Source organism: Castor canadensis, chromosome 8 (assembly GCF_047511655.1).
Source record: "Castor canadensis chromosome 8, mCasCan1.hap1v2, whole genome shotgun sequence".
Lineage (NCBI taxonomy): Eukaryota > Metazoa > Chordata > Mammalia > Rodentia > Castoridae > Castor > Castor canadensis.
Window position 1 is genome coordinate 80,107,348 of NC_133393.1, and position 17,503 is coordinate 80,124,850.

The following is a 17,503-nucleotide window of genomic DNA, read 5'->3' on the forward strand; positions in this document are numbered from 1 at the left end:
CATATGAAGAGCTTTCAGTTTTAAAGTTTTTGTTCCCATCAGTGGCCTGAGAGAGTTCCAGAGCTTCTAAAGTAGGGAAAATGTATTCTCAACAGAAGTGGAACTTTTGATACTAAAAGACTCCAAGTTTCCTGCAAGTAGGGCTCCCTGTACCACTGTTTAGTTAGGTTAGCAAGCAAAAGTTTCCTTGCAATCTTCACTGAGTCAGTTACCATGTCTGTCTCGAGAATGGGGAACTCAGATTATTCAGTTTGTGTTTTGTTTTATTTTATTTTATATTATGTTATTTTCTGGAATCCCACAGACCACTTCCTCTTTCTGATGCTGTTTCAGGACACCTACTTGAACCAAAAATCTAGATCCTCCTAAAATAGTTCCCCTGTTTGTAGGAAGGTACCATTTTAACTCATTAGCTATCAGAGACCATACATTTCTTTTGACCCGATAAAGAGAGAGTGGAGTGTAAAAATTTAAGGATGGGCCTGAGCGCCTGGGAGAATGTGGGGAAATTGGTGGTTGGGGCAAAGCTATTCAAAGCACCTCAATATCAACTGTGAATGAACAGAGCAAAAAATTAATAAAAGAAAGAATAAGCAAAGAATTAAGCCCATATAAAGAAGAAAACTATATATTTATGAGCATTTATTTTCTTCCATGCATGGTCTGAGGCATTTTTCGTATGCATTGTCTGGGTTAATCTTTGCATTAACTTTCTGAAGGGCTTTTATTGTCACCATTTTCGTGGACTAGCAAAGAGAGGGCAAGTCATTTACACAAGGTCACACAGCTCATAAATGAGAACCAGGATTCAAATCCAGAGTTGTCTGACTTCTAAATTTATGCACTTTTCATAAACTAAGATCCTTTTGTAAATAGCAGACACTTTTCTCACCTTCCTTTTCTATTTGGTTACCTCCCTCTCTCTGTGATTTTTCTCCCAAAGGACTTTGGAAAATTCAGTTTTCCTAAGGCATGTGAGAATATGAAATGGAGGCAGTAAACTTGCAAACCTGATGGATAACATTGTTGCGAATGCCATTGTACTTGTAGTTTGTAAAGTGCTTAGTATATGAACGCAACCCTATTATTACCTAGTAATAGTGTGTGTTATTATAATAACATACAATTATTTAGCTTGGGTAAAATTAGAATGGTGTATACTCAAGATGTCATCCAAGCTCTATTTTTTAAGACTTACTGAAGAACTCTGTTTATTTCATGAATTGCATCATAATTGATATTTTATAGGAAGTTGATTTGCATCAAATTTCCACCTTTCCTCAGGAACTATTTTCTAGTACTATTCACCAATTTACATTTGTAAATACTGAGAAATGCATTAGTCAAATAGCATTCAGACTTCATACAATTCTTAATTTGAGATGTAACCATGAGAACCATTGGGACCAACCAACTAAATGCCTAGTGTGTTTGAAAGAGGCAAATTGCTTTGAGATGTGTCTGACCCCAGGTGTGTCTGTGTCCAGACTGCTGGGCAACAAGCCCCAGAGACCAGATGCTGACCCTCATGCTACCAACACTGTGAGAACCTTTGCCACTGCAGCAAGCTGACCGAGAAACCAGTACAGAATATAACTGGCCAGGTAATTGTTCTTCACCTATAACTAAAGCTTTGACTTTTGAGGAGTCTTCTACTCTTTTATTAGAATAAATTAGATCAAAATAAAAATCTACCATTCTGTTACTTAGCCATGGTGCTAAAAATTTTGACGATAGATAAAACTTTTGAATCATAAGTCCAAATTAGTTCTCAAACACTTTCTAGTTCTGAGAAATTCCCAGTTTCTCTGACCTTATCTATTCAATGAATATGTGTTTACTGGTCACTTATGATGGCTCCGGTCCTCTACAAACTTGTGGTATGGCATACCAGTAAATTCGATACAATATACAAGTAAGTTTAACACAAAGGAATATGTGATCTGTAATATGGACCTTATTACTAGCAAGGACAATTCAATTCAACAAAGTTTTGTTGTTTGCATGTTGTGTGTCAGACCCATTGGTGGGCTGTGGGGATATCAAGATGAACCAAAAGTAGATTCTAATCCCCTTATGTTTATCAGATAGCCAGAATTAAATCATAAAATCTTATGATGGATAATGGCTAAATAAAATGCTGGCATTTACTTATTCAGGAAAAGGTTTAGTCTTTAATATGAACATTTAAGAGAGATAATATATAAAATACTGAAACTTTAGTCTGGGAGACTGCATACTTTGAAACATGCTGGAGTTCCTCACAATTCTGAAGTCCTGCCTTCCTGTTGCTAATGCTAGCTCCTGCTCAGATTTGCTTAAGAGCGAGCAATTCTAGTGTCTAATTCCTGGCTCTGTACAGTTGGATGTCTCCAGGGCCCTGCTTGGAAGCTGCTTGAATGCTAGTGGTTGAGAAGGGGAGGGTCTGTAGTCTAAGCATCAACTGGGTGAAGTTACTAGAACCAACCCAAGTTCCTGGGAACCACTCAAGGTATGGAGACTTATTAGATCTTGGACCTCATCCACCATTGTAGCTAGAGGACCAGAATCAAATTAAATAATGGAGACCGGATCCAGCTTGCCCAAGGGTTTGGCAAAAACGCAAGTGTCTGCGCCTGCTGGTGCATCATGTTGGTTCTGTGCCTGTGGCAGGGAAGCACTGACATTATTGGTGCTGCGTCCAAATGCTGGACCTGGTTCAGTGCCCTGCCTGACTCAGGGGGACTCAGGACATCCCCTCCCCAGGCTTCCCTGCTTGAGGCCTTTTCTTGTTCTTAGTCACTTGCCCTGTATGGCAGGTTGTAAACTCTCTTTTGGTTGCTGGCTGGCCCAAGGGACAGGGTGAGTCTTGTTTAGCAAGGAAGAAGCTGGTGAATCTAGCTTTTGTTTTGCAATCCTTTTGGGACATGCTTACAACAGAGGATTTCATGATGAGTAAATTTTGGTCATTCTAAAAGAAAAATATATCCACTGATGTATTTGTCTCCTGGCTGTGGTTTCTGAAGTCATATTAAATTACATTTAAAGCACTTCTCTCATTGCCACTGGTCTTTTACTATTCAGTAAGATATTTAAAAAGATGATATGTGGGTGAAAGATAAAAAGCTAAATGACTGTCACTGCCTTGGGGGAGATGTTCTCATAGGAGGGAGGTGTACTGCTGGGCAAAGCAGGGAGGTCATTTCTGGGCAGCTGGATGGAGAGAATCATCTCTCCTGCTGCTCTGCTGTCTCTCTCAAAGTGCAGCTTAGCTTTGTCAAATGAGTTATTTTAAGTTCTTGCAAACAATTTCATAGCTTTATTTTTGCCCTTGGCTCCAGGAAATTGGGGCCCCCATGCAGTGCTCTCTTGAAATTAAAATGCATCTGAGCTGCTTTAGGGCTGGGGATGAGGAGGAATTACACAGGGGGGAGGGTAGTAGCCCTTCAGGGCTAGACCATTAAGAATGCTGGTTTGGGAATCTTGAGGGCTAGAAGTAAAGTTCTGTACAGTGCTGTAAAGTTCTGAGTCTTGGTGTGAAAGACTTGCAGGTATTAGCAAAGGAAATCTTTTCAGGTTACTTTGTATTTCATTCCTTTTGTTCTCTTGTTTGAAATTCCAATTTCCCTTTGTTGGCACTTTCCTTATCTATCTATCTTTATCTATCTATCTAGCCATCTTTTGTCTCTCTTATTGTTTAGTTTTGAACCGAAAGAGAGAGAGAGAGAGAGAGAGAGAGAGAGAGAGAGAGAGAGAGAGAGAACTCTGCTTATGAATCTCCGTCAGTAGAAAAAGCATTATACAGGAAGGGGTGGGACTGGCCTGTTATTAGTTAGAACATCTATCTAAATTTTTCATTAGAAGTCAGCACTGATTGTGGGCTGAAGTTCTCCCTACATCTGGAGTCTGTAGGAAAGCACTAGCACTGTAGAACAGTCGTCATTCTTGCCATCTGAGTGTCCTGTGATGGACGGGGATAAGGCAAGCTCTAATTGAGGAGGGGATTAATTCGAGGGAATCTGGACAAGGTTATTTCCTCCTTTATTGGCTCAAGATTCCCTCTAATCTCATTGCTGGGATGTTTTTCCTTGGCTTATGGCCTTGTTAATATCCCCTAGCTGTCTTATCAGGTTTTTACACCTTAGTGTGAATTAGTTTATTGGCTTCTTTTCTTAGAACCAGGGAGAATGAGGAGTGGATGATGGAAGAGAGGGCAAAAGGGGAAAACAGTAAAACAAGTGACAGTTTGGATGTACTGCAGGTCAACTTCTGCTTTAAACTTTACCCAGCAGTGGTCATGCTGGTGTGCTCTGCCTTGGGGCTTGCCAGCAGCAACATTGTCTGTACCCTTCAGCAGTTCTCCAGGCAGAACCTTCTTTCCATTATTGGGATGTGACATCTGTTTTAAATTAGGTCAATTGTACACAGATAGTCAAGTGATTGGCGCCTTCTTCAGAGTATGTGTAAAAACCACAGTAAAAGTGATGAGCCGGTTGCTTCCAGGAGAGAAAATTATTACCTTCAAGTAATTTAGTCATAGCTTGGTGCATTCAACTTTTTAGGCCACCAATAAGTTACTCCTGGAGTGTACATTTTCAAATTACTCTGTGTGGCTTGTAGTTATTGATTCTGTCATCTCTGCGAAATCTTATTCAAATAATTAAAAATACTTAATACAGGATTTGGACACTGATTTACCAGCATCTTTTAATCAGGTTCCATAATATCTTTGTAAGTTCTCTATTAGGCATGCATATTATTAATTACATTTTTCTCAAAGATAAATCTCTGAAGTTAGGTCAACCTATTTACTATGACAAATCGCTACACTTATTTTTGTTTTCTGCTGAATCCTTCCAGCTCTAGAGTAATGCAAATCCTACACTTCCTTCAGGTCCTATTTAAGTCATATCCCAGACATGTATGTGTATGTGTGTATATATATATATATATATATATATATATATATATATATATTGAACAAACTGTAATGGTTTTGTACTAAGTGGGCCTATGGAACCATGTTTTGTATTGGTCAGTTTGATATTACTACAATGAAATATCTGAGGCAATGAACTAATATATGAAAAATTTATTTAGTCCATGGTTTTGGAGGTTCAAAGTCTAACCAGCATAGTAGAGGCTTAGCAAGGACTAACCCTTGACTGTTTCACTTCATGGTGTGAATAATGGTGGGGTGCACATTGGACCTAGTGGTCACATCCTAAGCCAGGAAGCAGAAAGACAGGATGATCTCACAATCCCCTTTAAGGCCACCCCCCAGTGACCTAAGACCACCCACTAGGTCCTACCTCTTAAAGGTCCATAACACCCCTCAATATTGTTACCCTGGGGACCAAGCCTTTGACAATTGACCTTTGGTGGGCATTCAACATCCAAATTATACCAGTTTCCCAGGCTTCTCATCCTGATATAGTTTTAAGCTAGCACTGGCCACAGCATTTTGCTCAATATTTAGGAAGCTAAAGTGAAGCCATATTACATTCTGAAGGTAGGTGCTGAGCACCAGACACTGTGGCACCTTGTCCACATTGTTGCTATCTGCTGGCTCACCTGGTATATGGCAGCTCCAAGACCTGTGGTTCTTCTTATTTTTACCAGCTGTCCTCTGTCACTTCCCCCCAAGTGCTAAGTTCTGTGGGAAAGGGCACCAGCAGGTCAGCAGGGCATTAGAGTTGAGATGATGAGAGACACACCTAAGTCCTGCTCTCATGATTTCCGGTCTGTCTGTGTTCTCACTGGCATTTACCTTTCCCTCCTAGCTGTTGGTCTATGAATCGTAGCAGATCAACTCTACCTAAGAGATGACAGCCTGCATAGAGTCCCATATCATCCTGCATAGACAGCTTCCACAGTTGCTCACAATCTAATCCCTATAACAAATCTTGTTTCTCCATTATTTGTAGTGGTATAGTGAGGACTGTGTGACCCAAGAATTGTATATAAAATTTAGACTTATTGAACAAGCATGTTAAATAGAAGCTGCAGGAAGTTTCCCAAGAAGGTGCCCATACAATTTGGGGAACTAGATGATAACATTATTTCCTCACTCAAACATGTGGAGGGGGAGAGAGAGAGAGGGAGAGAGAGAGAGAGAGAGAGAGAGAGAGAGAGTAAGAGAATGCCATATAAAATTATCAGAGAAGCAATTTTTTTTTTTTTTTTGGTGGTACTGGGGTTTGAACTCAGAGCCTCATGCTTGCTAGGCAGGTACTTTACCACTTGAGCCACTCCACCAGCCCAGCAATATTTTAAACTTTTTCCTCCCACAACTTTATTTCTTATCACCAGATTAGGACTTGACATAAAATAACCCCTCACTACATATGTTGGGCTCTTTATCCATGAAAAGAAAAGCAGTTCCTTACAGTTTTGATTTTTATCTTACATTTCAGATGACTATGGGACTTCTACCAAGATATTTGACAACTGGTTATACAGGTCTGGAAATCAGCCAAAAATCTGGATAGAAGTTACATCTATTTGGGATTATTAACTAATAGTGAACCTGGATGGGAAAGTAGGAGGAGTTTAAAGAGAAAAAAAGCTGAGGAAAAAACCTTGAAAAACAAAATTGAATTATTATACCAAATTCTTCACTCTCTAGTACTTATTTATATTGCCATACTCTTGCGGTAGCTTTATGCTGGATGAGCTATACGTCTATTCTTTGACATTTGTCTGGTCCATGTGAATGACTTTGCCTGATGGAATGTTAGTGGATACAATGTGGGCAGGCTTGACATGTGCTGGGGCATCTGGGCATCCCCTCTTATGTACTGGTGATTTTCTCTGGGGGAAACATAGCCCCAGTGGCTGAGGTCCTGTCAGGCTGGGTACAGAGTGAAAACAGGTAGAGTAACCTGAGCCCAACTTGCAACCTGGAATCAAGTCCAGTAGACACATTGTCTAAAGGTGAGTCCAACCTTGTTTGGCTGAACTACAGTTCATTTGCAGATTTGAAAGCATGAGAATAAATGCTTGTTATCATAAGCCCATGAGTTTTGGAATCATTTGTTATGCAGTATTATTGTAGCAATCGCTAGCTGATAAAAGCATGAACAATGAACTGAGGAAGGAGAACTTTTAAAGCCTCTGAGAGGAAGAACCAGACAAGGTAAGAGAGAATTCCACGGCATGACACTGTGTCAACAGGAAGAAATAGTGATCAATGTTAAAGGCCTCAGAGAGGTCAAGAAGTCAAGAAGCAAAATATGTTTCCCGGATTTGACAATTAAGAGATTGATGAAATTCATATCGATTTCCACAAATTTCTCTGGGAAGTAAGAGATGAAATTTTCTGAGAATGAGGAGTAATGAAAACAAAAGGCTGGAAGAAAGTGGTAAAAGTTTGGAAATTCACTGAGAGGGAGAGGGGAGAGAGAGAGAGAGAGAGAGAGAGAGAGAGAGAGAGAGAGAGAGAGAGAGAGAGAGAGAGAGACCATGTGATTTTTCTTCAACCATGACCATAGTCCTTGACAGAGGAAAGGGAAATCTATGTGATTAGTGTGGTGTTGGAGCTTTTGGGGTGTATGAGATGAAAATACTTAAACATTTTTCTGTCAACTCCATCTTCTGTTATTAACTGTCCTCATTCCTGCAGCACTAGAATCTGGACTGTACATTTTTGTATTTGTTTATATGTTGCACTATATTCCTTATTGTTTTGGGTGCTAGCAGCATTTTCTCTTTCTCTGTGTGTCCAGTCATCTGCCTGTCCACCCATTCATGGGTCCATTCTTGCATTCATGGATGCATCCATTTATCTTCAGTATCATTCCAAGATCTGAGGGAATTTATAAAGTATGTTCTATTGAAATGTTAAATTAAAAATAAAAATTTCAGAATCAGGGAAAATACAGATAAGTTGTTAGTTGCATACCACATTCCCCAAACATTTTTTGATTGATTGATCAAATGCAACCCGATGAGGAAATCATGGCCCATAGAGTTCCTCCCAGATCTCTGAGTTTCCACTTCAGGCATTTATCACTGTAATTAGTCACATTTGATGAGAACAAAGCAATTTGAGAACGTCAAAAAGAAATAAAGTAATATTTAAATCATAAACACTAAATATAATAAGCTTTTAGTTAAAGCAACTTCTCTTTTGTATCTTAAATTACATAGAGAAGGAAAGTATTTTTATGTAATTTCCTCCATTCTTACCAGACCATATAATCAGTCTCTCTTGTCACCTTGTCCCTTAGGGTGGATAAAACAAGTAGTGTTGTCAGTTGTTAGACATCTGCATGGAAAATAGATTACTATTTATCTTCCTAGGAGATGGGCAAAAGACTACAAAATACATATTGAATTCTAATTTTTTCATATACACAATACTTATTTTTTTAATCCTTTAAAAGGAAGGGCTCTTTTTCACTGCATTTACTTATTTTTGTAATCCATACCTAGAAAAAATGAGATTTTTTTATGTTCAAGAAATTTTGGACAAAAAAGAAACAAAAGTTTGATTGTCCTGGTTAATTGATATCTTTCCCAGCTCTTCTTTAATTAGTAGGAAAATAACAGTATCCTAAGCTATATGTGATTATCATATTCCATAACTATTCTATTATTAATATCTTAAAGATGGAGTTAAATGATTAGTCCATCTCTTTTTACAATTTAATAATCACATAAATTGGAAATAACATATATATATATGATTGGATTCAGAAAGAATTTTTTCTTTTATTTGGAAATCTTCTGACCAGAGACTGATCATTACCTTTAACAGAAGCACTGGACTCTTGGGAGAGAGAGGGGGGCAAGGCATGGGGACCAGCTATTACCAGAGGATGAATGAGGGTGTTTGTGGCACAGTGGAGTCTGTGATCAGAAGACTTCCAAATTCTTTGTGTCCTGTGGGGAAGAATCCATGGCAGCCCATGTGGGTGTAAATGAAGTTTATTAAAAGTTAGGGAAGGAAAGTACAAAAGGAAGCATGGTGAGGCACAGGTAGAATCTGGAGGCAGAGAGAGCATGCTTTTCTTCCGCAGGTACTTTCAAAACCTACACTAACCTATGGGAAGGGAGGGAACAGGTGAGTCCCAACAACAATCAATGGGTGGGGAGGAGCATGGGCGGTCCCTAGGCCAGGTCAGTCCCTCAGCCACAGAGTGGTCAATCTGAAATGTAATATTAAGTTTCTATGAGTCCCGAACTTTCCCCAATTTAGCCTGCCTCAAGGGGGCTCCCACAGCTTCCCAGTTTCCATGCAAAATCACAGGTCCTTGAGATCCACAAACACTGAAAAGCTTTCAAGGTGTCTAGTAACAAGGAGTCTAGAAGGTGGAAGTTTTAGCAAGAATTTATTTTAGTATAACAGTATAAAGTATAGACAAGAATGGGGGCTGAGGGGAGGGGGGAGAGAGAAACATTTCCTGTTCCTTGTTCAGGAAATGGGAACAAAGACTCCCAGAAAGAAATTTTTAAGAAAGTAAAATATGGCCAGGTACAGTAGGTCATGCTGTAATCCCAGCTACTAGGGAGGCAGAAATCAGGAGGATTGTGATTTGAGTCCAGACCAGGCAAAAATCTACTGAGACCACATCTCAACAAACAAGCTGGATGTGGTAGCTCACATCTGCAGTCCCAGATACTGGGAGGTATATGTAGAGAGACTGTGGTCTGAGGCTGGCCCTGGACCAAAATGTAAGTCCCTGTCTAAAAAATAACTGAAGCACCAAGGACTGGGGCATGGCTCAGGTAGTAGAATGCCTGCCTAGCAAACTTAAGGCCCTGAATTCAAATCTTAGTACCACCAAAAATAGAGCAAAGCAAAGTAAAATGTGAACTAATGTTAGTGACCTGTAACCCCAGTCTTGAGGATCACAGTTAAGTGTAGTCATTTATTAGAACTTCCTACCTCTCAGTAGCTGTTGTGATCACTTACTGGCCTCCTGGAAGAGACCAGTCTCTATTGAAAACATCAAAGTTTGATCATTGTACATCTTCCCCCTGACTTTTAGGGTAGTTCTTTTTACTCATTCAATCAGACCTGTACAGTAGCCCTTTTGTAGAACTCAATTAATTTCACTCATTTATCCAATTTCTTTTTAGGGCCTTCTATGTATCAGGCACTGCCCAGGAGCTACAAATACAATAATGAGCCAGACTGAACATTTCTCTATGGAACATTCCATTTTGTGGTGGAGACAGACAAGAACACAGAATGGTACAGCATGAGAAGAGCTCTCATTATTTTTATATTCCTCCCACTAGATCAATGCATCAAAAGCTGGGGCAGGGGAGTGTGAGTTTCTGGATGTACCCTTTGAAGTGTGTATTTTCTATGGTAATTTAAAATTTTGAATTTGCTTTGATGATAATGAAAGAAAAATTTTAAGCATATCCTTGGTAATCTTCATGACTACTTTATAACTGAGTAACATCCTACAGTTTTAAAGCTATTAATCATAAGCTGGTTTTGTTTTCTCTAATAGATAAATTTTATCTAATATGAAAATTTGTTTTGGCTATGTAGTCAAATGAGAACATCAGCAGAAGAGCCTGGTGTGGTGGTGTGTACCTATAAACCCAGTTACTCTAGAGGTAGAGGTAGGAGGATTGTAGTCCAAGGTTGGCCCAGGTAAAAATATGAGGCCCTATCAAAAACTTAAGGGCTGGTGGAGTGGCTCAATTGGTAGAGCGCCTGCCTAGCAGGTATGAGACCCTGAGTTCAAACTGCAATACTGAGAAAAAAAAAAAAAGCAGTAAAAACAAACTAAAAAATGGCTAGGGGTGTGGCTCAAATGGTCTAGCAAGCATGAAGTCTTGAGTTTAACCCATGTGCCAGAAAAAAAAAAAACACCAAGTTTCATGAATTTTATTATTTGCATTTAGCAGGATTGTTATAAAAATCATTTAAGTCAAAAGTGAAGGAGTCTGCACTTTTGCTTACAACTAGGATAATTTTCCTTTAAAAGAAGTTCTGTGCTGCTGTTCTCCTCTTTAGCAGTCTTTGAGGTAACTGTTTGATAAGCTCCTTTTCTTCCATTTCTTTTGTGCTGGTGAATGCTGTCCTCTGACAGGTTACAATCATCTTCATTTCCACCCTCAGCTCTGGAGTGAGGGGAAGTCTAGCTAAGTTATGCTGGCAGAATGTAATTTAGAATTACCCAAGAGATCAATGTTTTTTAACCCCATTAAAAATGATGTAAGTGGCACATGAAACCATTTGAGGTTAAGACATTAACCCCCTGGGTTATTTGTAGGTCAGATTTTCAACTTTTAGACTGGGTTGGCAGGATCCTAAGAGGTATGGAAGATATAATGAGACAGAGAAATGACAAGCATGTTTTAATGCTGGTGAAAATTAGGAGATGAAAATAAACAGTATATATTGGCTATAATACAATTTCCATGTATGTTTAAATGAAAAACTTCAAAGAAATTTCAACTTGGTCTTTTGGACCAGGCTAACCTCACTCAGAATGATGTTCTCCAATTCCATCCATTTACCAGCGAATGATAACATTTCGTTCTTCTTCATGGCTGCATAAAATTCCATTGTGTATAGATACCACATTTTCTTAATCCATTCGTCGGTGGTGGGGCATCTTGGCTGTTTCCATAACTTGGCTATTGTGAATAGTGCCGCAATAAACATGGGTGTGCAGGTGCCTCTGGAGTAACCTGTGTCACAGTCTTTAGGGTATATCCCCAGGAGTGCTATTGCTGGATCAAACTTGAGGTTGGGCACTGCTTTGAAATATGCTAACAAAACTCTTAGGGGCTGGTGATTTCTTTGTCTAGGGATACGTTGATGGAGACCTTAGGAAGCACTGTGCATGGGAAATGCTACACAGAGCAACATGCCTGAAGCTGTCCCCTTCCCACCAGATTCTGAGCCTGGGAGGCTGGGAAGAATTTATTTTCTGAGTTTTCCTTGAGGTGACATTATAGACTCTTGGGTATTTTCTGGTGCTCCCTACCATCCCCATGATAGTGGTTGTACTTTTCTTTATTCAATCTGCAGAAGAGGGCTCATTGCACATAAGGAGTTGAAGACATTTGCAATAATGTCTCTCTCTCTCTGGGATTTTTCTATCTACAGATTGGGAACCACCACATTAGTTGATATTCTCCTGACTATCTCACTCTCATTCTTTCCTGCTTTCTGCCTACCAGTACATCAAGTCTGCTTATTCACTGAGCAAAGTTACAGGACCCCTGAAGTGCAAGGAGCTGTGTACATGTAATTGGAAGCTCTAACCATGTATTCCAAATGACTCTCTTCTCCACTAAATACACCATCTCCTTGCATTTGGCTTAAGTGTGTTATCTGTTTCACATTGGCTCATTTGCCTCACTGTCTCTGTTCCAGTCAGGCTGAATCAATAAAACATTGATTAATTTGGATCAGCTCTTCCCTTTACTTCTCCATCTTGGTGACTGAAGAATCAGCCTGTCAAATAGCCAGATGTGGATTCATTGACATGGATCCATTCACCTTCTCGGTCTTCCTAAGCCTCTGTGAATCCATCTACCAACACTGGTGCCTGTCCCTCTGCTGTTATAGCTCTGCTTTTAGTAGTGAGTCTCGAGGCAGGTGACAGAAGGGCAGCACGTGTGAACTCAGGATCCACACTGATATGTGTGTGTGTGTGTGTGTGTGTGTGTGTGTGTGTTTGTATATTTTGAGAAGTATATTTAAAAATGGTTCTGTCTTATTTCTAATCTCAAGGTTTGATTTAAAAATTTCACATACAAGTAAAGGGAGACATAAAATTTTTATGTTTTTAAAAGAAGGCAGAATATGACCTTTAGAATTTACAGAGAAAGACTGAGAACTTTTCTGCTTTTTATATGGCACCTAGCATTGTTGCCCTGAACTAATATGCTACTTTTAACGATTCATTCCTGATAATTCAGTAGTTTTACTGCTTACATCAGTTCATAGTTCTAGAAATCTCTGTGTCTTGAGGACAATAAAATAACAAAATAATCAGAAGCTTTTGGAGTCTCTGAGATATATTTAGTAAAGTTAGTGATCTAAAATTTTACACACACACAGAGCCCACTAAGCTTCATAACAACACTAAACAGTCTAGTGGGGTAGAGTCCTTCATTGTCTATGCCATGATTTTCAAATTTTATTTCTGGGTTGGGGTTTGGTAATTTGCCAACCTAATGTTCTCAGGTCTAGGCAGTCATGCTTTAAGAACCACTAGCCTATTCCAATATCCATTTTCCCTTTCCTCTTAGTAATGGAAGTCAAACTTTATTCTGATTGACCATACATCTTTCAGTCACAGGGAGACATTCTGTTTCCCAGTCTCGGTTTTAGCGGGCATGGTCCGGTGGCTCAGTCCTGGCTCATGAGATGCATAGAAATGTTAGTAGGATTCCTAGGACAGTGGTGTAAAAAGAGAATAGGCTTTTGTCATTCCTTATTTCCTTGTTTCTGCTGCTTGGTACGTGGTTGCAATGGTTAGAGCTCCAGCAGCCTTCTTATAGCACATGAACAAGTCACATTTGGCTCAGCAAAGTCATAAGGGCCTTTGATAGTCTCATGGAGTCCTCTTACCTGGATGCTCACCTCTTACTCCTTCACACTAACAAATACATCTTTTGCATTGAGCTACTGGAGTTGGGTATCTTTATTGACAGCACAGTCTGACTCTAACTGATACACCTTATTAATTTGATCTCTCAGTAGTTTAAAAAGACCAAATTAGAAGCAGGAAGAGATGCTTCCTGTTGCAAATGAGAAAACAGAAAAATGACTCCATTGTAAGCCAGTTGATGAACTAATGGTGACCTGGCCTCCTTCAAGTCAGCAAGGAGGCAGGAAAAGATATAGAATATTTTCTAAAATTTTTGTTGAAAATAATTGAAGTTTCATAAAGCTCTGAGATTAGGCTTGACTGTTTAGACATTTCCTTCCTCTCATGATCCACTTTGTTGTTAGCCTTGTGTGAACAAGGACAAGCACTATACATACCTTTGAATTCTGTGTATATACAGCGTATCCCAGGATGGTGAGAAGTTTGCGTGAGTATGCTGGGCTACGTGTGTGTCTTTATTTTGTATAAGTGGGTGGTTGGGATGGCTCATTAGTTCAGGGAAGTATTCCTCTGACTCCCCATAGTTGTATGAATTATTTTAGGCCAAGTAGAGAGACAGTGGCCAAGTATAAAACCCAATAATCAAGCTCCTGGTTTAGTTCTCTAACAAATGACACTGCTCAGCTTGTCCCAAACTCTCTTTAAATAACTGAAATTTATTTCCCTCTTGACCACCTTCTGACAAAGAGACTTCTGTTCTCTCCTATTCTGTCACTCCCTGAAATACCAACACAAGAAGCTCCATCAGGAACTAAGGTCACAGTGTCAGACAAAGCTTATTGTCTGGGTTGGTGATTTTATTCCAGGAAGAGAGCTCTTAAAATAATACTGAAACACCAAAAAAGCATAGCTGGACTCATTCACTTCCAAACGTTTCACAGTTCCATTTTGTAAGTCCGACATAAGGAATAATTAATTCTCAAAATCTGCAGAACACCTTAGTCACTACCAATTGTTGTGGAGAGAGATAATGACTTGAATGGAACATAAGCAGAGTTGATTTTAAGTAAGGAAATGGGGTCAGAGAAAGGTTAAGTGGCTGGCCTGGGGTCAGATAGCAAACTGGTGACTCAACTTCCCAGCTCCTGGATCTGGGGCCTGTAAGGAAAACCAGAGCCCATTTCCTCTTGATAAGTTAACTGCCCGCTATCTGTGGTGTGTTCTGGTAAGCTTTTAAAGGCTACATTCCTTTTGTGACTATAGTCCCGTGGCTTTCACTGGAGTTGGAAAAACACTTTCAAGGTCAGACTGGTATGCCGAGAGCAGAATAGCATTTTATTTACCACTGAAAAGCATTGTGCAATTCGTAAAATGGCCATCTTTCCATGCTGTATGTACTACATCCAGGATCTTCATAATAACAAGCCTGTACAACAGATGGCTTGGAAGCCATGCATGATGGCCTGTATTTACAGAAGGCTTACTGTGTATCAGGCACTCTGCCAGGTGTTTTACAAAGATTATCTCATTTAAACTTCATGATGACCGTGTGGAGTAGGTCAATTTATAGCCCTTTCTACAGATTTGGCTACTGAAGTTTTTCAGGGATTAAGTACCTTACCTAAATTGACACTGCTGTAAAAATGGCCAATAAAGAACTGTGCATCCAATTTGGTCAACTAGTGGCCACATTCTTTGTCATGATGCTATGCAAGATTCTTGTATATACATCCCTACAATTTTTTTTTCATTTTTCTTTTATTATTCATATGTGCATACAAGGCTTGGTTCATTTCTCCCCCCTGCCCCCACCCCCTCCTTTACCACCCACTCCGCCCCCTCCCTCTCCAACCCCCCTCAATACCCAGCAGAAACTATTTTGCCCTTACCTCTAATTTTGTTGTAGAGAGAGTATAAGCAATAATAGGAAGGAACAAGTGTTTTTGCTGGTTGAGATAAGGATAGCTATACAGGGCATTGACTCACATTGATTTCTTGTGCGTGGGTGTTACCTTCTAGGTTAATTCTTTTTGATCTAACCTTTTCTCTAGTACCTGTTCCCCTTTTCCTATTGGCCTCAGTTGCTTTAAGGTATCTGCTTTAGTTTCTCTGCGTTAAGGGCAACAAATGCTAGCTAGTTTTTTAGGTGTCTTACCTATCCTCACCCCTCCCTTGTGTGCTCTCGCTTTTATCATGTGCTCATAGTCCAATCCCCTTGTTGTGTTTGCCCTTGATCTAATGTCCACATATGAGGGAGAACATATGATTTTTGGTCTTTTGGGCCAGGCTAACCTCACTCAGAATGATATTCTCCAATTCCATCCATTTACCAGCGAATGATAACATTTCGTTCTTCTTCATGGCTGCATAAAATTCCATTGTGTATAGATACCACATTTTCTTAATCCATTCGTCAGTGCTGGGGCATCTTGGCTGTTGTGAATAGTGCCGCAATAAGCATGGATGTGCAGGTGCCTCTGGAGTAACAGTCTTTTGGGTATATCCCCAAGAGTGGTATTGCTGGATCAAATGGTAGATTGATGTCCAGCTTTTTCAGTAGCCTCCAAATTTTTTTCCAGAGTGGTTGTACTAGTCTACATTCCCACCAACAGTGTAAGAGGGTTCCTTTTTCCCCCGCATCCTCGCCAACACCTGTTGTTGGTGGTGTTGCTGATGATGGCTATTCTAACAGGGTTGAGGTGGAATCTTAGTGTGGTTTTAATTTGCATTTCCTTTATTGCTAGAGATGGTGAGCATTTTTTCATGTGTTTTCTGGCCATTTGAATTTCTTCTTTTGAGAAAGTTCTGTTTAGTTCACATGCCCATTTCTTTATTGGTTCATTAGTTTTGGGAGAATTTAGTTTTTTAAGTTCCCTGTATATTCTGGTTATCAGTCCTTTGTCTGATGTATAGTTGGCAAATATTTTCTCCCACTCTATGGGTGTACTCTTCAGTTTAGAGACCATTTCTTTTGATGAACAGAAGCTTTTTAGTTTTATGAGGTCCCATTTATCTATGCTATCTCTTAGTTGCTGTGCTGCTGGGGTTTCATTGAGAAAGTTCTTACCTATACCTACTAACTCCAGAGTATTTCCTACTCTTTCTTGTATCAACTTAAGAGTTTGGGGTCTGATATTAAGATCCTTGATCCATTTTGAGTTAATCTTGGTATAGTATCCCTACAATTTTTTTCACTTCTGTTATTCTGGTATTTTCATGGATCAAAATATCATGTGGCTATTGTTTTCCTCAGTCTTAGACAAATAGATGATCTGATTTAAAAATTGAGATTTTTAACAGTGAGGTTGATTATTCTACCTGAAAACAAATCAAATATGCTTCTTTTACTGACTACCATGGTTTGTGGGAGAGATCTTAGTTATATACCTAAGGAAATAACATTTTCCAAAGTGAAAGTCTGAAAATTGAGATATTTGGTAGTGAGAGTCTTTTTGAAAGTCCATGATGTTATGGTGACACAGTCCATGATCTTTGTCTTCTATTTTTCTTCATTTCAGGAAAATACAACCCAAACAGAAATCTATGGAAGTTGTTGTTACTTGAAAAGTTTGTTCTTAAAATGAGTCTATATGTAGGTACATGGGAGTATCATCTATTCTTTTGAAAGAGAGGTAATAATTACAAATGAATAAGAAAGACAAGTTATAGCTTAAGTGTTAGGAAATATTGGATTGTTTTAAGGTAGCAAAATATCACCTTGGAAACTAATAGTTAGATATTATAAATCAAGTTAAAAATTTAGTAAGAAATGATTTTATAAAAGGTGTAGGGGGGGAATCACAATTATAAACATAAAATGTATGTGTGTGTCTGTGTGTGGTGAGACTTTAAGCACTGGCAGATTTGAGTTCAGTTACTCCAATCTCATCAAATGAATTACAAATGTAAGAAAGAGGAGGACTAAGAAGAAATGGAAAGCACATCATAATTTTTAATGATGTGACTATTTTGAATTCATTTTTTCAGTA

General features: G+C 39.2%; 1 long non-coding RNA gene across 1 annotated transcript in view; it reads left to right on the forward strand.

The window, feature by feature from the left end:
• The window catches only part of LOC141425738 (uncharacterized), a 147,986-nt gene that overhangs the window by 31,189 nt on the left and 99,294 nt on the right, over positions 1 to 17,503 (forward strand). Inside the window, exon 4 of the long non-coding RNA XR_012450815.1 lies at positions 10,066 to 10,180. This is a non-coding gene — a long non-coding RNA (uncharacterized lncRNA). The remainder of the gene's footprint in view (positions 1 to 10,065; positions 10,181 to 17,503) is intronic.